General features: G+C 40.9%; 1 long non-coding RNA gene across 2 annotated transcripts in view; it reads right to left on the minus strand.

Annotated features, from left to right (window-relative positions):
* LOC144613804 (uncharacterized) overlaps positions 1 to 23718 on the minus strand; it is a 273378-nt gene that overhangs the window by 213532 nt on the left and 36128 nt on the right. The gene's annotated exons all lie outside the window — the stretch shown is intronic.

The following is a 23718-nucleotide window of genomic DNA, read 5'->3' on the forward strand; positions in this document are numbered from 1 at the left end:
GATAATTGTAGACACCGGATACTCCCTTTTCCCACTGAAATCAGATCTGTATATCTAAAAATTAAGGGTTTCATAAGGAAAAGCCATTGGGTAATGGCAAGATTTGATACAAAATAACCCTTGGAATTTAAGCTGTGTAGATCTGCCATGAAGGAATTAGTTGGCCGTTCTGTCTTTTTTTATTATCATTATTTCAGCCTTAGAAGTAGAAATCACATCACTCCCACCCCGGGCTTTTCACTGAGCAGCACTTTGTTCTTCCAATTCGGCCCAAAGTCTGGCCAAGTTGATGTTAAATTTTAATAAGAGTTTCTTTCTTCTTTCCAAATGCCAGTCAAGCACATTTGTAATACATTTGGGTGGGGTAGCTTGTTCTTTTCCAGAAGTCTCATCCTACACTGCTTGTAATGTTACAAATGCCGTTTAGAATAATTGCCATAGTTCAGTGATCGGCTCACTGTCCCTCTTTGGGAAGGTATAATCAGGCCCCCCATTAAACCGCATACAATAAGAAAAGACGTTGTTTCTTATGCTCATGTGCCTCCTGGTCCTAAAGGGGAGATGTCTGGTTCTAATTGTTTTCAGAAAGCTAATCAGAGCAGCTAACATATATCCAGATACTAACTGGTGAAAGAAAAACCATACAGGCTTGGAGTTGCTGCTAACTGTGGCACATCTTACAAAGTTGTACGAATGGCAATCATCCAAAGAGATGGGAAGAAACAGGAATAGATGTTTCAAAATGGGAAACACTGACACAGCTCAATACTTGAAAGACATTAGAGGAGGAGGTAGTGAAAAAAAAAAAACATGTTTTAAATTCACTGGTATAACCTGGTGGGCATCAACACCACCCCATGCTTGTTCCCTGTCACTTTCAAGAGGACAGTGCCACAGCGCTCATGCCGTGCTCTGCGAGGATCACTGCGAGATTGACAACTGACAGGAGTGTCTAGTTGGCTCTTCCTAAGCACTTAGTTCATCTGGTTGCAGCTGAGTGATATTAATGCCAATATTACATGGGCCAGATCCTGACTCTGGAGTTTTAATCCCAATGTGCCCATTAGATTTCACTAAATATAAATATGTAGACACGTTGAACCAGGGAGGTTAAAAGAGCACAGGACCAGAATCCCTAAAACTGGTTAATTGTTCTATGGTGGACCTTTTAAAGTAGACCTCATCATAATGCTGTTTTAGGAGTGGGGGTTGTTTTGTCGTTTCAAGTTGAGGAAGACGTTTTACATCTCACACCACTCTCGGCTTCGTCTTAACCTCAGTGTGAGAGGACTTTACCATCCCCCAGTATCGTCTCATCTGTTGCTTTCACAAGAACTCAAAACGGGCTTCTTTCCTAGAATCAGAGGGCTCAGCAGCCAGGCCTATCCCATTTCCGGGCAGGACTTCCTGGGACTGATCCAAAAGGACCACCACCCTTCCCTTTTCTGAAGAAAATCTTAAGCCCTGCCATAGGGTTAACCACAATTCTCATAGCTTATAAATTCTTTCTGTACAGCCTATATGCCTCCTGTTGGAAAACTTGGACACAAAATTTGGGTAAAGCGTCTACCCCAGTTTTCGGCAGGTAGTAAACACTCACTAAATGGCAGCTTTTACTGTTACTTCTGTTGTTAGTTGTGCCCTTGACTTACAGTTGCAGCACAGAGAAATGCAGCCTCTAGCTGATCATACACGATCTCTTTTTGTTTTTGAGGACTGTTTCAAAGGTCAAACCTATGGAACCACTGTCGCGACCAAAAGACTCGGTGGGTCCCCTGAGTCCTGATTAGAAAGGCAGTGGTGTAAGTAGCCAGAACTCCCTGGCCTGTGTGGTCAAGAGCAGTGAAATGGGCAGACAGGACTATTGAGTTCCCCCTCCTGATTCAACTCAGATACAAATCCCTGGCTTTTGCACTGCCCTTGCTTTGCTGGTTCTAGGTTAAGTGCATCCTTTTATCAGAACCTTTCATCTTTTAGGATACTCACAGCAGAATCTACCCTCAGCCATTGGAATGAATTTTACCGTAAAGCCCTCAAGGCTGTCTACACATGATACCAACACAAATGACCAATTCAGTCGCAGAGGGGAAAAAAAAAACCCCACAAACATTTAGTGACCTGCTTAATGCCAGTCCCTCAGTTTTGCATTGGCTGTTCTGAGAGTCATGTGCAGGGATTGTAAACCAGGGGATTCAGGACTAAAATGTGGTACCAAGAGTTCCTCCCACACCCAGAAATCTTTCCCATATTTGATGATTAAAACATTTATGGCTCCTCTGCCCTTGCTTCTGGGTCTCAAGTGTCCTTGACCATTATAAAAGTGCTGTGTGTTTAGTAGTGTTGTGTGCCTAGCAGTGCTGTGACTGCTGTACCATGGTGTCAGGTGACCTTGGTGTCAGGCATGTGACCATGAGGCTGCCAGCCAGGATATGCAAGGTGAGAGGTCCCTCCAGCCTCCTTGTGTCTGGATCTCCAATTATCCACGAATATGAGTGCCATGACTAACCTGATTTGGTGGGACGCTAAGGAATGGAAGAGCATTTCTTCTGACTTTGGGCTAAGCAGTAATTTTTGGACACTCTCAAACAGCAAAGAAGGGTGGCCTGAGGCCAGAGGAAGCAGGGACAGAACTGTAGAAACATGGGACATTTGAAATGGAAGAACCTTTCAGTTTCTCTAGTCCTAATCCTTGATGCTACAAATGAGAAATGGAGAAGCAGAGAGGCTAAGGGATTTCCCAAGATTGCAAGGATAATGAGTAGAAAAAGTATGACTCCTCATCTCCTTATCAGCATCTAATGAAGATGGGCACAAAAAGAAAGTGATTTTGGTCTGGGGTCCTCATGGCACAGAAAACAAGTAGTCTGTAAAGGAAGAAGATTTATCCCTCTCCCACAAAAAGTATTTATTTGTCAATACAAAACAATAAGGGAGATGGTTGCCTAGGCATACAACAGTTCGCGGGTAATATCCTACATTCTCCTTCCCCTAAAATAAGAGAAAACCAACTTGGTAAGTCATGATTCTGGTAAATCACAATTTAGTTACTGATAGTTCACAGTTGATAGCTGGAATTTTATCCAAGACTCTATTCACTTATAAAGCCTTGTTTTAGAAATATGTATGCACAATTTAAAAGCTGAATACTGAGAATAGTTATGTACTTCTTTTTAAAAATCTTTATCAATTTATTTAACCTAAAAAAATGGTTCACTCATTGTATTTCTCCATGTATATAGTTTCAGCTGGGGCCTGTTGAGATAAGGAATACCTTTTGTCAATTCATTCCACATCGTAAGTAATTTCAACAGCAGACTTTACATTATTGCATTTAGTTCAATATGCTAAGAAGACGTGTAAATAATAGTGAATAATTTGGGCCGAGTCTTCATGTGCAAAATGACAGACCAGTTTTCTATATAAATCTGCATCTCTAAATTGTTTTCCTAATGGTTTAAATGTACCAAGCAAAAGTATCTGTGTAGCCTCTACTTCTCCCTGAATACACAGAACTGTCCTTTTGCTTACAAAGAGAGTTGGGGCTGTGTATGTGGCTGAAAACCCCAGATGGAACATGTCAAGTGCCAGAGACTTAGGTGGCCCTGGGCCACCTGACTGATGTGACTGGGCTCTGTGGCCCAATTAATCAAGGCCACAGTTGAATTGATGACAAGGACCAAAATGACTAAATATTGCTTTGCCACATAAGTATAACGTTTGAAATGGGAAACCTTTTAGAACGTCATTATTGTATTAGAGAGTATTTCTGAAAATTTGTTTTTATTGTGATTATTATTATTGAAGATATGTGTTTTAATAGATGTCTTATCCTCAATGAAGCCCGTTCTCCTGCTGTTAATTACAGCGGAATCATAGGGAAGAGCCTGTCGCAGAAAAGCTGACTCCAATCTAAGATGACAATGGGGTGATGGGGTTAGGACCTGGATTATGCTGCTGATCCACCAGCAAACAAAGCTGGATGATGTGAGGAGCTCTTTAAAACACTCTTCCTCCCCACACCAGACCTTTGACTCAGAATGTGCTGGGATAAGCTAAGCTTACAAAGATTCCCAGGTGATTCTGATGTTGCCAGCATTGGGAAACAAATAACATATAGCCAAGTCACATATACCATTTTGACCAAAGTAGCTGAACGCTTATCACTCCTCATGTAATTAGTATCCTATCTGTCCCTTAAAGTTATCATAATACCCGGCAATATAGACACAGTCTTAGTGACTCAACTATTCAAGTTGCGTTTTGGCTGAAGTGACCTGTCACTAATTTGTAAGCAAATAGTAACTGGTTAATTTAGTCAGAATGGACGCAAGCCTGAAGACAGAGCGAGGGACATAGCTTTAATATACTTTACCCCAAAGCCGGCTCTTTATATTTCACTTTTTATATTTCAAACTAAGAGGCAGATCTCAGGTCAATCATCTTTACAGATAGACAGACAGAGAAACAGAGAAGTTAAGTGGTTCATTCAGATTCTACTTGGATGTCATTCCCAGAGCCTAAAATATTCCTAAAGGGGTCTGATTTCTCAACCTACAGGTAATTCCCCAAATACAAAGATCCTCAGGTTAAAATGAAACCAATCAAAAAAGGAAATTCAAGAAGTTAAAATTTTAAGACCAACTGAGTATAAAATTCTAAGACCAGCTGAACAGGTTGGCACTGGCTGCCGTGGGCCAGCCTCTGTTGAATAAGGTGATACCACTCTAATGTGGTTTGGGCCAGGCTCATTTTGACAGCTGTGCACATGCAAAGCCTTTAATCATCAGAGATATTAAAGGGCTCCTGTGATTTTCTTTCCATGGGGCTCAGAGACGATTGTAGCTCTTGAGTGTGCTGCTAAACTTTTAACAACTGGATCTGGAGAAAGTGGGGCCCTGATTTGTAGCATTTGCCAATTTCCATGGTATAAATACTGTCAGCATAGAGTTTCAAGCTACTAACTTGATGTCAACCAGCTGAATATGTAAAAACATGTTTTCAGGAGCCAATACGAGCTGGCTCCAGCACCGCACTGCCTGAACGACTTCTGAGTCGGTGAGTCCCACATGGGAGAGGCTAGCAGTGGCTTTGGAGAAACTCCCAAGTGCCCCCTCCCTGCAAGGAGGCGTTTCTACTTCGGTTAGATCTACTAATTTTTCGTATATTATTGTGTCCTTGAAGCTAAGGACCCTAAGGTGTTCAAAATATTTCCTAGCCATGTGACTCTTAGGAACCTCTCAACAGACCACTCAGTACTTTGAGAGATAACCAGCCACGGTTTTTCTAATTTCTAAGGATGAATTTCCAGGTAAACATTTTTTAATTTAACTGCCCGTTGAAACCATGTTTGGCTGATCTTTTCTCATATCTTATAGTCCATTACCTGTTTCCCCAGATCTCTAATTTTCCCTGTCCACTTGCTCCTCATTCTTCTGACACAGCATCCAGAAATCAGCACTTGCACGGAAGCAAGGGAAGAACGGACATCCAGTAAGCTTACCTAGACTTACCACCCCTAGAAAGTCTCCTTTCTTCAAGTGTCTCTACCCCAGTAGGGGACACCTGCTAAGCCTCATGCCCAAGGCTTGAGTATGCATTCGGCTGGGCTTTCTTTGCCCTCAAAAAGTTTCTGACTGGCTGTAAACAGCACAAATAAGAACACCACTGGGCAAACTTTGTAGAGGAAGGCATCATGTGATGCCTTGCCCTTAGCTATGCTAGTGTAAGGCGGGACCTGGAAAAAACCTACCAAATCAAACATTTGGCCACTACCATCCCCTGGGCATTGAGAAGTAGTTGTACTATAAACTTCCTTCTTCTTCCTACTGGTTGTAAGGGAATTTCCTACTTACAGAGTGTTTAGAAATCAAATACTCTGGTGAGCCACAGAACAAGCTTTGTTTGCAAATTAAAGGTTTTTCTGATGGAAATCATTCTTAGGTGAATTTGATTAAATCCTTTGGAAGTCAATGCTGGAAAAATAATGTATTTAATTCCTCAAACATAGTAAGTGGACATAGGCTTTTATTCTGTATGTAGTAAATCAAAGCTAGATTATAAAGGACAAAATCTAGTTTCCTTGCTGTCGTAAAATATCCTACAGGGTCTATAACATGTTTCTAGACTATAAATGTTTGAAACTCAACTTGAACATTGTCTATCTTATGTTTAAAAGGCCAGGGTATCCCTCTGTTTTCTGTGCTCCTTAACAGCCATTGAAATGAGCTTGCTTCTCTATACTGAATAAGCTACATCTTGTTTTAAATGATCAGGTACATGTTCAGATGTTTTTCTGTATTCAAAACAAATTGCATTTGGCCTGGGCACAAAATACACCTTCATCCCCTGGCTCTTTTCTGGACACCAAAGAGATAAGGCCATAGCTACAAGCAGAAGGGAGTTGACAGAAGGCCCCATCTTATTATGAACAAATTCACAGTAAAACCAGCCTTGAGGAATGAGTCACTCCCAAAATATATTTAGCCAGGGAAATGGGTTAGAAAAATGGGTAGATGATGAGAGAGAGGTTTGTTCAATGTGTAGAAGTGGAATAAAGTCATTGAAATACTTACAAAAAGGAAAGGGAAGTTTCCCTCTGATATCTGGAATCTAGACCATTTTGCAAGACTTAGAATAATTGGTCTCCATGTCTAAACACTCTTTAACCATGTTTCAAAATCCAGGTCTCAGCCCTTATTATACAGAAAATCAGCCTTACAGCCAAGAGCCCTGGGAGGGGGTTATTGATGAGTTGAGATCCAATCACCAAGCATCAGCAATTAGCGCTGAAATTCTCCAAGGACACAAAACAAAAATATTGAAACATCACAATGCAGCATCGTTTGTTCACATAGGAGAATCAACTACATGCCTAGCAGAACTTCACAGATCTAGACACTATCTCAGGTCTAGATTCCAGATCAACATCTTCAACATGGAGATGAGACAGCTGAGGGTCAGAGAGTAGGAAGTGACTTATCTGCCCAGCCAGTTAAAAGCAATCAGAGTCAGGGTCTCCCAAACCATGCTGCACACCATGCTGCCTCCACTCTACAGGGGGGAGGCTGACAATCCACTGTAAAGCATAAATCAGAAGTCAAGACGAAAGAATGTTTGCGATATCTTCTCTCACGTAACCTACTTGGTTTCACCACTTCATTTTAGCCTCATTTTAAAGAATGCTACACCAATGTAGAATGAACAACCAAGCTCTTTTCAGAGTAATGATGAAACCGAAAGGTCAGAGGTGGGAGAACAGTGAATGTAAGTTATTAACGAAATGAGCAAGAAGCATGTGTCAGGGAAAATCAATGCTTCTTCCATTGTCATAACCACGGAGCCCTCCCCTCACACACTTGACGCATTTATTTTGGAAAATGCCCTCTTATGCTGAGACACTGGCATTGAAGACTTCACTCCTTCTCACCTACATCAGAAGTACTCTCACTCTTCGGGAGAAGCCGTGGCCCTTAGGATCAGACTCACATCTCCTGTGACAGGCAGCCTCAGCTGCCCTCAGAAACAAGCTGCCAGACTGGCAGGGCCATGGAGACCTGAAAGGAGCCAGCCCTGCTGGACTGAGGAACATGTAAATATCTTCTGCCTTCTTGGTGAACAAGGATGATCATCTTTCTTTTGTAGGGGTAATTGTGTGTATATTGTGACTAGTCTGTGAAGAAAATGCAATGATTTGCTTCGACAGCTCCCCAAATGTACCTGTTAAGTGTGAATGTGCCTGCCTCATTGCCTCATGTGCCAAACACAGTACTGAATGCGTTGTTTTTAAATAAACTGTTTTACTGTGCATTGGAAAACACTGCTGGTTGTCTCTGTCCCATTTGGAAGACCCCCCCTATCTCCCCACACACACACGAACATTCTCCATCCAGTGAAGAGATTAAGCGCATCCTCCTTTTGTTCATTCCCTGGGTTTTGAGGAATTCTCCAAGGAATTCTCCTTGGAGATTTCCAGAAAGGTTGGGCTTAGCTGTCTTCAGCCATGAACGAGTAGCAAATAGTAAAAGCACCCCCCCCACACACACACACCATCTTTCCATTGGCCCTTTATGCAAATGATGCAAGAGGACTTCATATGATTAATAATAATACATTAAGCTTGCGTGTACAGTCACACACATCATTTTATTTCAGCAAGGATCAGGTGACAGAGGGACACTGAGGGACTTGGTCCATGTTGCACAGTCGATGGTGAAGTGAAAATGAGATCTCGGCCAGACTCTTGGCCCAGGGCTCTTTCTCTTGCCTCTTCACCCCATTTCAGCACTTTCTCATAGAGCCTTCCCAAATGCCCCCATCAGCCTCCATTCCTTTACACAGTGTTATCTGTCTTCATAGCATTTTCTCTCCCTGTTTGAAGTGATAGTATTTAAGAACTCATTGTCTGTGTCTGCCACCATGTTATAAGCTCTACCTTCAACAAAGTAGGCAACTTTGCCTGTCTTAATTATACTATGTTCCCAGTGCCTACAATAGTTCTGGGAACTTAGCAGGCTATCAACTGATATTTGTTGGATGGATGGATGGATGGATGGATGAATGCATCATACAGTTCTGTGTATCACTTCTCTTTTTTTATCTCCCTTCCCATCTTTATGCCTACACCACAGACACCAAAAGTCCTCACTCTGCTCTGACTGTGCTACCTCAGCACCATGAATAATAGTATTTTTTGACTGAATGAATGAACAGCCCTAGGAATTGTTTTACTCGATATCCATGCTCCAACATCAAGAATGTCTCAGCATATTAATGCACCAAAGCACATCCTGTTCTTGTACTTGGCTAATTATAATTTCAAACAAAACAAGAACTTCTGTAGGGTGAAATATAGCATTATTGGAAAGACCCTGCCTTCAGTAAACAGGGTCGCGTCCGAAAGGGCCTGCTGCAATGCTCCTTAATTCAAGTTGAAAGCCCTCATTGGTCACTATGTACAATACTGGGCAGGATAGGAACAGGATACAAAATGAGCAAAAAAATCACAATGCCTATCCTGAAGGAACGTACATGTCTTATTGTCAAAACAGTTCAACACATTACCAGGGAATATCTTTTATCCTGGGCAGCACCAGGGAATGTTAGGATGCAGGTAAGGGACAGAGAAAAAAAAGAATGGCCACCCCCACCCTACCCCCTATCCCCACTGACACAGGGAATGATAAGTTCTCCTAAAATAAAACACTTCACAAACTTTGGCAAAACATGGAATTGACACCAAGTTTATTGCAGGCTCTCTTTGCCTGGAGCCGCATAGTACAAATTAAATTTTAAAAGCAGAATTTTTTCCCTAAGAAAATGCATTGGCACAGCCTGATCAAGACAAAGAGGATTAAGGAAACCCAACTCATAAAAGGACCAATCTGACCCAAGACTCCCAAGCCAGTAAGGGAAGTAGGCTTTCCGTGTCAGTCTAAGCAAGAGCACGGGCTCCTTACCCAGAAGGCCTTACTTAGGGTCTAAAGGCCTGGGGTGGCTGATACCCACCTCGACAACTGAGGTACCCTCCATTCTGAGTGTGCTATTCTTGGTGAGTAAGTTAGCTCGATAAATAGCCTGGTCTGGACGCAGTGTCATGCTGCTCAGAATGTTGTAGGTGACCAGGAACTTAAGGATTCAGTGAATTAAAAGCTCTCATTTCCAGATGAAGAAACCGAGGCTCAGGAAAGAAAATGATTTGTCCAAACGTAATCTCCTAGCAAGCAACAATTTAAGTAAGTTATCAGTTTTTCTGGGAAGCAAAAGGAAAAGAAAGGTTTTTTTGTTTGTTTTAAATGATAATTTTTTTTAACGTTTATTTATTTTTATTTATTTATTTATTTATTTTTTAATTTATTTTTGGGACAGAGAGAGACAGAGCATGAACGGGGGAGGGGCAGAGAGAGAGGGAGACACAGAATCGGAAACAGGCTCCAGGCTCCGAGCCATCAGCCCAGGGCCTGACGCGGGGCTCGAACTCACGGACCGCGAGATCGTGACCTGGCTGAAGTCGAACGCTTAACCGACTGCGCCACCCAGGCGCCCCTATTTATTTTTGAGACAGACAGAGACAGAGCATGAACGGGGGAGGGGCAGAGAGAGAGGGAGACACAGAATCGGAAGCAGGCTCCAGGCTCCGAGCCATCAGCTCAGAGCCCGACGCGGGGCTCGAGTTCACAGACCGCGAGATCGTGACCTGAGCTGAAGTCGGACGCTTAACTGACTGAGCCACCCAGGCACCCCAGGTTTTTTGTTGTTGTTGTTTTGTTTTTTATATCAATCAGCATTCTTAACTCTAAATGAAATATTTGAAAGCACGGTCTCCTCATCTTAAGTTAACTCTTTTTTCTTATTATTATAAAAATATTCTTGAGGCATATGGCTGGCTCAGTAGGTAGAGTGTATGACTCTTGATCTCAGGGTTGTGAGTTCGAGCCCCACATTGGGTATAGAGATTACTTAAAAAAAAAATCTTTAAAAAATATTCTTTGAAAAAATATTAGAAAATAAAGATAAGTAAAAGAATGTTTTTTAAAAAACGCCTAAAACTTTCACCTGTTCTTCTGAGTGTATACTTGTCCTATACCATGCATACTGTGTGTTTCCTGCTTTTTCTCCACTTAAAAATACACCAAGACATTTCCATGTCATTAAATATTCTTTGATGAGCTCACAGTATGGAAGCACTTAATCAATTCTCTATTGTTTCAAATTTAAGTTTAGGTTCTTTGCCATTATTCATTGCTGTAAACTGTGCTTTGAAGAACATCTTTGTAATTAAATGGTTAAACATCCATGATTATTTCCCTGAATAATCTCCTGAAGTAGATTTTCAAGAGGCATGAAAAAATTCAGTAAGAGGAGTCTTTTTCAAAAGCAGTTAGAAACGTTGACTAGAAGGTCAATGACAAAATTTCTAAATCTTTATTTCCCTAGAAAACTTTAAAAGGAAAGGTTAGGAGAAAAGCATACATCATCGAGGATGACTTCCTCCACAGAGAGGGAAAGCCTTTTTATGTACTATATTAACATAAATAAATAAGCTACTGCTGTGTACCACTTAAATTCAGTTACCGGGGGCACCTGGATGGCTCAGTCAGTTAAGGGGCCAACTTCAGCTCAGGTCACCATCTCACGTTTCGTGAGTTTGAGCCTCGCGTCGGGCTCTGTGCTGACAGCTCGGAGCCCGGAGCCTGCTTCGGATTCTGTGTCTCCCTCTCTCTCTCTGCCCCTCCCCCGCTCATGCTCTGTCTCTCTCTGTCTCTCAAAAATAAATAAAGATTAAAAAAAAAAAGATAAAATTCAGTTACCGTATCTCTTGTTTAGGAGCCAGGAGAATTTCACACATTTAGAGAGAAAGCCCATCCAATCGCTCCTCATGGTTAATCAAATAAAAAGCACCCAGGACTATCTGGGAAAGACAAACCTTCAATACAATGATGGATAGCTCTTTTCCTTATTCCAAGAGGATGTTTATTGCTTACTCAATCCTACCAAGCTAATAATGCTTCCAATTCACATTAAGTCCAAGAACTCAAAATGAGGAGGATGAACTAACACTCTACCTTGAGGCTACACAAATCCTATAGATCAGTTGTTTTTGTTGAACTTTCTTTTAATCAATATCTCCACTTCTCTAGGAGACATGTGACTAAGCAAATTGAAATATGAACATATAGATTTTCAAAGCAGATACATTAAGGGTAGCTGAAGAAATCACTACAGAATTCCCTATTCCCCATTGCTGTCCCTCTCTTAAGTAAATCTGTATTTGCACAGAAAAATATATTAGTAAATATATTAATCACTATAGGTCTTACGGTCTCTATAACAACTACTCAACTCTGCCATTGTAACACAAAAGCAGCCAGAAAGCATATAAATGAATAAGTATGGCTGTGTTCCAATAAAACTTTATTTATAAAATAGGCAGCAGCCAGTGGGGCTATAGTTTGCCAACTCTTGCTTTAAGTAACATGTCCTTTATGTAAAATATTTCAGTTGACAACCTTCGTTGTATTCATTTCCTAGGGCTATCATAATAAATTACCATGGTGTCAGTGGCTTAAAGCAACAGAGATTTATTCTTTCACAGTTCTTAAGGCCAGAAGTCTGAACTCAAGGTATCGGCAAGGCTGATTCCCTCTTGTGGTTCTGAGGGAGAATCACTCGATGTCTGTTTCCTTGCTGCTGGCGGCTGTTGGCAAGCCTGGTGTTCCCCGGCTGGTAACTACGTAACTCCAATCTGCCTCCATCTTCCCATGGCCTTCTCTGTGTGTCTGTATCTCTTTCCCCTTCTCTTCTAAGGACCTGCCATTGGGTTTGGGGCCCCCTGTAATCCAGAGTGATCTCATCTCAAAATCTTCACCTTAATCACACCTGCAAAGACCCGTTTTATGAATAAGGTCACGTTCCAGGTGGACATATCTTTTGGAGGCCACAATTCAGCCCACTACATCCCTTTAGGATATAACCCTGACCACCAAGTAATTCAAGGGCCCACAGAGAAGAGCCCGTGGAGCACAATTCAGTGATGCAGACTCAGATGTGTTTCAGGTGCCATTTTTTTCCCCTTTGAAGGTAACAAACCCATACTGTACATGCCCAGCAGCATTATTGGGTGGTGGAAGTTATGTTCTCAAATGACATTTATAAAGCTCTCCAGTATCTATAGACAGTAAATGGATGTGCTTCCAACAATGGATTCAGAAACAAATCAAATATCACCTCCGAAGTCAATAAATTCTAAAGATGTTATAAGTATACAAGAACTCATTCCCATACCCAAGAGATGCTCAGTGCCAGGGATACTGATCTTATGTTAAGTGAGTTTTCTGGCCGGGGTGCATGCAACCACATTGAAAGTAAAAACGTGTGTGGTGAAAATACAAAAGTTGACCAACCTATGACATGAAGTGATAAGTTCAGAAGAAATTCCTGAAATGTTTCAGTAGACACAGTTGTTCAACACTTAAAGATCAATTTAAAACTCATTCTCATCTTGCAGCAGATACCATAGATATATAGATATGGATCTAAACAACTTTAGTCACAAACACCAGTATGTCTGATTTCACCTCCAGAAACCTTTGTGACCTAATCAGCAAACAAAGCCTACTGGGAACTAAGGTGGAAATTTAGTTGGAGATATTTTTCTCAGAAATAGAAACTATCATTAACAAAGCATAGAGATAGTAAAGGAGGGTGATTGAGTGACTTGAAAGAGAGAAAAGTCAGAGTTAAACAGAAAATCAGAAACTGAACACATAGATTTGTTTTGTCCTTTTGGAAGCATTACATCCTTCAAAATGGAACGTTTACAGTACAAGAAAGTTTCCTGCCTTAAAGGACATTAAGATCAGAATGACTACTTGGAGCCTCATTCTTAGGAGATAAAATTACATGGAATGTGAAGGCTTCCAAAAGGAAATGGCCCAAATGGTTTTTCCTGTAGGAAGCCAAATGTTCCCAGATGGGAGACATTCCTCCCCAGTCCTCCAACTTGGATGTCCAAGACCAGGAAATGCCCCACCAGTGCCAGGGAACACACACGGCCAGTCTATTTTCACTCTCTGATCCAGCCCTAACTAAGGGTGAGTATTTTCCATATGACGGATCTAGCAAACACTAAAGCAGGGAGAAATAATGATGGAAGGGGTAAGTTCAGTAAGTCCTTGGTATAAAAGGGAGAGGGTTGGGTTGACCTGGCTATTCTCTAAAGAAAAGAATCATGAACTACCAATCAGGGACAAGGGACCAGAGAACTTTGTCATTCTCTTTCACCTTTGTAATTCCCTATGTTCCCTATGCTGCATGCCTAGACTATTTCCCCATTGTGAATAGAGTTAACTCTCTGGAAGCCCCTCTAAATGGCCCCAGCATGCTGCTTCAGGGTAGTTCTCCACATGTGCTTTCCTTCTGACCACACTGACCTTCCTCACATGTTCATTCCCAACAGTCCCTCTCCTACTCAGCTCCCAGCTTGGGGATGTCCTCATCTACCCAACACCAACTCTAAGACCTTACATTGTTTTTGAACCAGGGATTGATGTTGCAATTTGGGACATGACTGAGCAAGCCCACAGCACCCCAGGACCCAGCCCATGTAAGGACAGAATTATCAAAATAAGCCTAGAATCTGGGATCTAGCAGCCTGGCCTCCTTGGCTGCTAAGTTGGGGACACACAGAGAAAGCTCAAAGGATGGGGTGCCTGGGTGGCTCAGTAGGTTAAGGGTCTGACTCCTGATTTCAGCTCCAGTCTTGGTCTTGATCTCACAGTTTGTTAGCCCCTAGTCAGTATCTTTATTCATTAGCTAAAATGCTCAATGAAACAATAGATGCTAAACAGGAAAAACCAACAGGCCCACTCACTTTTATAGCCATACACAGGAATATCAGTCTCCACAGAGAGTTCCAAATAACCCATTTGGGCTGACTACCAATGATGCCCCATTAATACTCCACGGTGTTTCTTGTGTCTGTCCCACAGAACAGGACCCAGCAGCTCCATAAACCATGACTAATGGTACTTTGAGACTTGGCTCACAGCGAGGAGTGAGGAGGAAAATGCAACCCCAGTATACTTCCTTTCCTCCACCTAGAAACAGGATGTCGAGTGGCTGAGGGATGATACTTTCCAGGTGAACGGGCACTAAAAGTATGGCTTCTCAGGCAGACAACTAGAGGATACTAACATTAGAAGGAATTTCAGGGGCTCAGAGGAGTGAATGGACTTCTACTGAGTCACACAGCTGGTCAATGACAGATGCAAGACTTCCGCCTAAGTCCTTCCTCACTCTTACTCTGGGCTGGGCCCCTTTGCATGACTATGCAAAAAAAAAAAAGGCACAGGGACTTCAGAAGCAAAGTGCCTTCCTACATCCCTGTGACCCCTGTGGGCAGCCATCTCCTCCGTCCCTCACTGCAGTCGCCCTATGCGGCTTTCCTGTGTGCACTTCTGGGCTGTGCTTTGCTTTCTGACTTCTCTAATCAAAAGGCAGTGGCTTAGATTTGAAATAACCACTGTTCTGCTGTAATTAGTAATTAACTTGTCAGCTTCCAACAGCAACAATAAAAATATAACGGGGTCCACTGAAAATTAAAATCAAAAAAGTGTTTAAAAAACAAAAGCAAAGTAGGTTTAAAGGAACTATATCGCTTGGTAAGTCAGGTCATTGGAGCTAATTCTAACTCCTCCTAATAAATGAAAAGGTAATAGTGGGGTAATATGTTGCCTGAAAGGCATCTTTCTGAAGGAAAGAAATTTACATCTTACCATCGAGTTTCCACAGCAGATATGCTTAAACTGGGGTTCACTAAGAGACCAACTGTTCCAGTTTGCAAGGGACTGTCCCGATTTTAGCACAGGAACTTCTAAGCCCTGGAAAATAATTGCTCACCCTACATAGAATTCAAGAGGTCCGTGAATCTGAATGGGAAACAAATTACATCTCTAATTTGATTAACCTCCAATTAAAATTAACAAATTTCAGGGGCGCCTGGGTGGCTCAGTCGGTTAAGCATCCGACTTCAGCTCAGGTCATGATCTCGCGGTCCATGAGTTCGAGCCCCGCGTCGGGCTCTGGGCTGATGGCTCAGAGCCTGGAGCCTGCTTCCGATTCTGTGTCTCCCTCTCTCTCTGCCCCTCCCCCGTTCATGCTCTGTCTCTCTCTGTCTCAAAAATAAATAAAACGTTAAAAAAAATTTTTTTAAATTAACAAATTTCATTCAATTATGAAAGTAGGCAACAAATCATAGTAATATTAGCAATACCTGAGGTCCGGTTACCAACAGAAATCTCAGATATTTTCATTTCATATTAACTTTCAGCGGGTATCTTAAAATACCATGTGTTCATCACAACTTTGAAATAAATAGGCATTAAAGTCACCACTAAGTCTTATTTAATTCATTAATCTAAGAAATACATACTGCTGTATCAAAAATTTTGTTTTTACTACTCTGATAGTCTGATAGTCACATGCCATGTAACTGTATTTTTAAAATTATGAGACAAGGTTCTAAAATTATGAGACAAGGCTTCACTAGACAGACAGAGAGATCCAGCAGCACAAAAATGGTTACGAATTGTAGAGGCACCATGCAGAATCTGAGAGTAACTTTCTAGTAGTGGAATTTATGGAATGATGTACCAGGCAGCATACAAAGGACTTTAAAACATTATCTCATTTTCCTCTCAACCATCTTGTAAAGTGGTTACTAACTCCCACGGTCATGCTGATGAAGTCCATATACTTGGCCATCAGGCAAGACCTGGGACTAGAATCTCTGAGACCTCCTGATTCTCAGCACAAGACACACCCACGGGGCAAACCTGGGGACAAAGAGTTCCTATTTAGCAGCACACAAAATTGGAAGGCGGCTTCCTGCTCTCACCGTCTTAGAGACTGGATTTACTTATAAATTAGCATATTTATTTATAAGGGTCTCAGTCCCACCTAACTGAACATAGTGGTTGTGTTTTTTCTAAATCCCACTCCTTCCCTAGGATATGAGGGAAAGTCACTAATGTCTGGAGCATTTTCCAGTCATCTCCCAGATACTTTCTAGTCTCTGTTACCTATATCAGAGTCTGTGTGACCCACTGAATTCCTTCTGAGAATGGATTTGAGTCAGATGTCTCTTAGTAAAGTGAATTCCATCAACGTGACATTATTACATTTCAGAATGGCTTGAACCCTGGTCCCTTAGGACTTTCTTCTTAGTCCCTTCAAAGCTTTGGCAGCACAGAGATGACACTGATAGCTTATAATCTCTATGAGTTTCATAAATAGAGGTTAATAAACTGCCTTCAAACATAGAAAATAAAAAGGAGGGGTAATCTGTAAAGGAGACCCCTTCTTTTCATGTCATCAGAACCTGTGAAAGGAGGATCCATGTTTCATCCTATTGAGAAATTAATTTCATCTCAACAACTGTGTTTTAGCCTACAAGTGTCAATATCTTACTACTAGGAAGTCTTTATTATTCCACAGAAATGGGAGACAGTAGCCCCCTGAACTGGAAGGGCTGGAGGCCTTTCTAAAACCCCTCTCCCTGCCCTGCAAGCAGCGGCAGTGACAGGTCCTGACACGTCATCAGATCAAATGGAACCTATGTGAGCTCACGAGATCAAGCTCCTAGATCCACACTGCTGCTGATACCCAGGCTGCCACAATCCCATGGTCTGAGACATTTTAGAGACCCTTATTGACAAGATGAGAGTTCATCCCCACAGCCCAGGACAGGAGGGGCTTTATGACTCTTCCCTTGGCATAATTATTAAGAGAGCTGCATCTCCCTCTCAAAAAATGTCATGATGTGGACAATATATAATAAGATTACCCTACTTATTGATCATCTGGTCTAGCTGCTTCTTTTCATATAGGAGGAAACTCAAACCCAGGTAAGTGAATGACTGATAGAAGCTCACAAAGTAAAGTGTTGACATCAACTTGCCTCTCCCAAACTCTTCACCTAGGCCTGTGTCAGGATTTCCATTTATCAGTGTCCTCATGGTTCTACACCCTTTGCTAACATTACTGTGCTTTTCCATATCTAGAGGCCAGAGTTTTCTTTTTTTCTTATTGAAGTATAATTTACATATAACAAAGCACACAAATATTACGTGTTCGATTCCATCACTTTTGACACCCAAAGTAGCATATAAAATATTTCAATCAATCCTGAAATTCCCATTTATTCCCTTCCAGTCAATTCTCCCACCCCAGAGGCAAACACATCTTGATTTCTATCCCCATAGATTACTTTCCCCATTTTTAGACTGCATATAAAAGGGATCCTACAGCTTACAGCTCTAGAAGGAGGAAAGGAAGAATAAATTTTAAATGCACTCGGCCAGAGCCTTGTCTATAACAAAGGTCCACCTTCCAGGGAAAGATTTTGCCAGAACCGTGTACCAGCTGAAGGAAGAGAATTCTTCCCACCCCAGCCCCCTACAGTCTTCCTGTTTCACATAAGAGGGGAAAATGCAATCAAAGGGGTCAGAGCTTCAAAAAAATAGATTGGAAATGCTGCATCCAGGGAGGGGAGGCAGGGGCCAGAGGAAGAAAGGGATACCACTGAAGAAACACTTGTGAAGGTCACAGCCCTGAGACACAGGCCCACTAAAAGGTTGAGATTTAGACTAGAAAACGATCCTCCTTCCCCTGCCTTACCACCACACCAGGAGAATAGCAGTACAGTGACAGTGGCTTGCAGCTAAAAGACCTGCAAGGCAGACTCTCACTGAAGAGGGGTATTTAGGGAAGCCCCAAGTCAAGAGGACACAAAAGCAAAGACACTAGAAGAAACTGAATCTTCTGGTACCTGGAATTACGGCAAATATTAAACCCAGCCCAAATCTTAGATTAACATAAATCTAAAGGCCTATTGACTTCAGTTCCTAGTACCCAAAACAATATGCATGGCTTTCAAGAAAAAGTCGCAAAGCAAGCAAAAATGAAAAAAGAAACAAAGTCTGAACAAACCATCATTAGAACAGGCTCAGATGCGACAGAGATGCCAAAGTATCAGACAGGGAAACTTATTTTCTATTTTTTTATTTAAAAAAATTTTGTTAATGTTTATTTATTTTTAAGAGAGAGAGCATGAGCCGGGGAGGGGCAGAGAGAGAGGGAAACACAGAACCCAAAGCAGGCTCCAGGCTCTGAGCTGTCAGCACAGAGCCTGACGCGCGGGGCATGAACCCATGGACTGTGAGATCGTGACCTTAGCCGAAGTCAGATGTTCAACTGACTGAGCCACCCAGGTGCCCCAGACAGGGAATTTTAAATAACAATGATGATTATGTTAAGAGCTCTAATGGAAAAGAAGACAACATTCAAGAACAAATGGCTAATGGGTAGAGATGGAAGCAAAAGAAAGAAGCTAAAGGATATGCCAGAAATCAAAAACATTAACAAAAATAAAGAATGTTTTGATGGGCTCATCAGTAAACCGGACACAGCCAAGGAAAGAATCCATGAGCTTGAAGATACGTCAATGGAAACTTCCAAAACCAAAATACAAAGAGAAAAAAGAATGGGGGAAGAAAATAACACAAAACCCAGAAAATCCAAGAACTGTAGGGCAGTACCAAAAGGTGCAACATATGCATAATTGGAAGAAGAATATCAGGAGAAGAGAGAATGAAGAAATATCTGACGTAATAATGGGCCATGAACTTTCCAAAATCAATGTCACCAAGCCACAGATCCAGATGCCCAGGGTTACTAATTATTGGTCTACTTTTTCTATCAATTGAGAGGGTGTAAAATCACCAACTATGAGTGTAGCTCTGTCTATTTCTCCCTTTAGGAAGATTGGTTTTGTGTCATAATATTGAACTTCTCTTATTAGATGTAGGCACATTGGGGAATATTAATCTTGATGAATTGATCCCTTTATCATTAGAATATATCTTTATCTCCGGTAAATCTCTTGCTTTGAAGTCACTTTTTATGATATTAAGCTACACCAACTTTCTTATGCTTAGAATGTGGATGGTATATGTTTTTCCACCCTTCTACTTTCGATCTGTTTGTGCCTTTATATTTAAAAGCTGTTATATATGTTATTTATATGAAATTACAAAAGAGGGAGAGAGAGAGAGAGGAGTTTTATTCAGCCTGACAACCACTGCCTTTTATGTGGGGTATTCATATAATTTGCATTTAATGCATATATATGCATCTATTTCAGTTCTCCATCTTGGTATTTATCCTCTTTTTGTTTCTTCTTTTCTTTGTTTTCTATTCCTCCCTTCCAGGCTTCAAGTTAATCAAGTATTTTTAGTAATTCATTTTACATCCCCTACTGTCTTCTTAGCCATATTTCTTACTACTATTTTTTTTAGTAGTTGCCCTAGAAACTGTAATATGTATCTATAACTTATCAAGGTCTAATTTCAAATAATATTAATATAGCTTCATTAACATTGTAAGATTAAAACAGTATAACCCAGTTGTTCCTTCTCCTAACCTGTGTGCTTATTCTCATATATCTTACTTCAACATGTTTAATTACCCCAGAATATATTGTTATTGTTTCATGTTAAGCAGTCCATATTCTTTTAAAGAAATGTAAACACACATACAGACATATATATAGGTGTGTCTACCTATTGAATAATTTTGAAAAGGTATTTTATATTTATCCGGATAATTCTCTTTTCTGGTGGCCTTCAATTGTCTTGAAGATCTAGGGTTCCATGTGGCATCATTTTTTCCTTTAGCCTGGAGGACTTCTTCTGGAATTTATTTTAGTACAGATCTGAAGATTTTTTTCATGTTTATTTATTTATTTTGAGAGAGAGAGGGAGAGAATGAGCAGAGGAGGGGCAGAGAGAGAGCGGGAGACAGAATCCCAAGCAGGCTTCGTGCTGTCAGCACAGAGTCCCCAGTGAGGGCTTGATCCTACAAGCTGTGAGATCAAGAGTTGGATGTTTAACGGACTGAGCCACCCACATGCCCCCTGCTGAAGATTAATTCTCTCAGTCTTAGAGTATCTGAAAATGTCTTTATCTTACCTTAATTTCTGGAGGATATTGTCACTAGATAAGGGGATTCTAGATGGAGAGCTTTTGTATTATCTTTTAGTAAAGTGCTTCTTTCATTGTTTTCTATAGTTTAAGATTATTATTATTTTTTATCTCTGGTTTCCAGCAGCTTGACTCCCATGCACCTAGAAGTGGTTTCCCTTGAACTGGAGTGCTTCAAGATTCTTTGATCTGTAGGTTAATATCTTTTAACAATTGTTTAAAATCCTTGGCCCTTATTTCTTCAACTATTTCATCTGTCCCATTTTCTCTCTCTTCTCCTTCTGTTTTTCCAATTACACATGTAATGGAGCATTTGTTTGTGTGTGTTCTTGCACTGATCTAAGATCTCTTCTGTTCTCTTTTTTGTTGTTTAAGCCACTCAGCTTGGGGCACTTTGTTCTGGCAGCCCTCAAAAACTAATAGAGTATATACTATCTCCATGTACTCAGTGAAGCCCACTATAAAGCGTTCATGGGTTGGTTCAAACCTGATTTGTGGCTGGAGTTTCTTAAGATACTAACTGCTCAGGCCAACCTACATGTGGCCACTAGAAGCTCACCAAAAGAGTTGAACAGACAGCAAATATGCACCAGAAAAGATGCTCACCGTCACCAGTCATTAGCAAAATGCAAATTAAAACATGAAATGCCACGGCATACTCTTTTACATGACTAAAATAAAAAGACTGACACCATCAAGTGTTGGTGGGGACATGGAGAAAGTGGTACTCTCATACACATTTGGGAAATGATTTGATGGTTTCTTTACTTTTTAAAAAATTTTTAATGGCTATGTATTTTTGAGGGGGGAGGGGCAGAGAGAGAGGGAGACACAGAATCCGAAGCAGTCTCCAGGCTCCGAGCTTTCAGTACAGAGCCCCACACAGGGCTTGAACTCACGGACCACTAGATCATGACCTGAGCCAAAGCTGGACACTTAACCAACTGAGCCACCCAGGTGCCCCAATGGTTTCTTTCAAAGTTAAACATATACCTGCTCTGTGATATAGTTATTGCACTCCTTGGTATTTACCCAAGAAAGCTATGTCCATATAAAAACTTATGCACAAATACTTAGAGCAGCTCTATTTGTAGCAGCCAAAATCTGGGAACAATCAAAATGCCCATTAGCAGATGAATTGATAAAAATTGTGGTAGAACCACACAACGGAATACTATTCCACAAGAAAAGAAATGAACTATTGATACACTCGGGAATGTAAATGAATCTTAACATAATTATGCTGAGTGAAAAGAGCCAAGCCTAAAAGAGTCAATACTACATGATTCCATTTATATAAAATTCTTGAAAATACAAACTAATCTATGGTGACAAAAAAGCAGATCATTGGTTGCCAGAGGATGAGGGTAGTGGGTGGGAGAGGGTTGAGGAGAAGGAAGGATTACAGAGGGGAGACAAGGAAGGATTACAGAGGGGATTACAGAGGTAGTATGTTCATTATTTTGATTGTGGTGATAGTTTCATGGATGTATAATGATGTCAAAATGTATCCAATTTTACACTTTCAGTATTTGAAATGTATTGTATGTCAATTATAGAACCATAAAACATTTAGTTTTGGTTTGTTTTTTTTTTTTAAGTTATCTGAAGCTCAGCTGACTTCTTATCCCTGCCTCTGGCATCTTCTTCTCCCTCCCACTACTCTGTTCTTCCCATCCAGAAATAGCTTATTTATTTAATTAGCTTAATACTTCTGGGTTGTAGTTCCTTCAAGTTTCTTTCTGTCCTCAGTTCTCTGAGGGTTTCTTTTTAATTCTGGCGAAATACACATAACATAAAATTTACCATTTTGTTCAGTTTTAAGCGTACTATTCAGGGGCATTAAGTGCATCCACATGGTTGGCCAGCCAGCACCATCATCCGTCTCCAAAATGTCTTCATCTCCCCAAACTGAAACTCTGTACCCGTGAAACAATAACCCCCTACTCCTTTCTCCCCAGCCTCTGACAACCGCCGCTCTACTTACTGACTCTGAATTTGACTACTCCGTACACCTTGTGCAAGCAGAATGAATGATATATATTCTTCTGTAACCAGCTTATTTCACTTGCCATAATGTCTTCAAAGTTCATCCAGGTCGTCATGTGTCAGAATTTCCTTTCTTTTTAAGGCTGAATATTTCACTATATGTAGTAGACACCACATTTTGTTTATCTATTCATCCCTCCGTGGACACTTGGGTTGCCATTGTGTCTGATGAGGTTTTTTTGATGTTTATTTGTTTTTAAGAGAGAGAGACAAAGACAGAGTGTGAGCGGGGGTGGGGCAGAAAGAGAGGGAGACACAGAATCTGAAGCAGGCTCCAGGCTCTGAGCTGTCAGCACAGAGCCCGACGCGGGGTTCGAACTCATGAACTGTGAGATCGTGACCTGAGCCAAAGTTGGATGCTTAACCAACTGAGCCACCCAGGCACCCCTGATGAGTTTTTAAAATTATGATTTTGTAGCTTATATGGCTTATTCTCCTTTTTAGGGGGGAACAATTGTCTCTTGTACCTTCCTATCCCCCAACCAGAATTAGAATTCCTCTATATGTCCAGTGATTATCCCACTTATCTGACACAAAATCCTAGAATTGAGGAAAGGATATACCCCAATTCTATCAAACAAAGGATAATAAATCATTTTGAAAACCATAAATCATAAAGCTTCATATATGTAAATGTATCTATGTTTTTCAACATCTGAGACAAGAAAAGAGTGACATAAACAGGACACAGCTATGACTGGGCAGATACTAAAATCCACATGCTTTTGACTCTTAGTCTGGTGTTTCCCTGCCACACAGTGTTTTCTCTATATCGGAAAATACAACATCAAATTGAGAGATGTAACATCATAAATGGGTCAATTTTCCTGCAAATTAATAAATACATTTAAAAGAGTTGCGATAAAAATTCCCACCAGACTTTGGGAACAGAAGGCAGAGAGCAAGCAAAAACAACAACAACAATAACAGCAACAACAACAACATGAACAAGTTAACTTGACAAAATGTCTATTGAGTTCAGCCTAAAAAATAGCTACCCAAAAATAACCAAAAAAATCATTGAAAAACAATTAATAATGAATTACAAACCTTGGAGGATGTGAAAACATATAAAAGAGTTACTATAACTAAAAGTGTATTATTAGTGAATAAGTAGACAAAAAAGTCAATA

Source organism: Panthera onca, chromosome D3, assembly GCF_046562875.1.
Source record: "Panthera onca isolate mPanOnc1 chromosome D3, mPanOnc1 haplotype 2, whole genome shotgun sequence".
Classification (NCBI taxonomy): Eukaryota; Metazoa; Chordata; class Mammalia; order Carnivora; family Felidae; genus Panthera; species Panthera onca.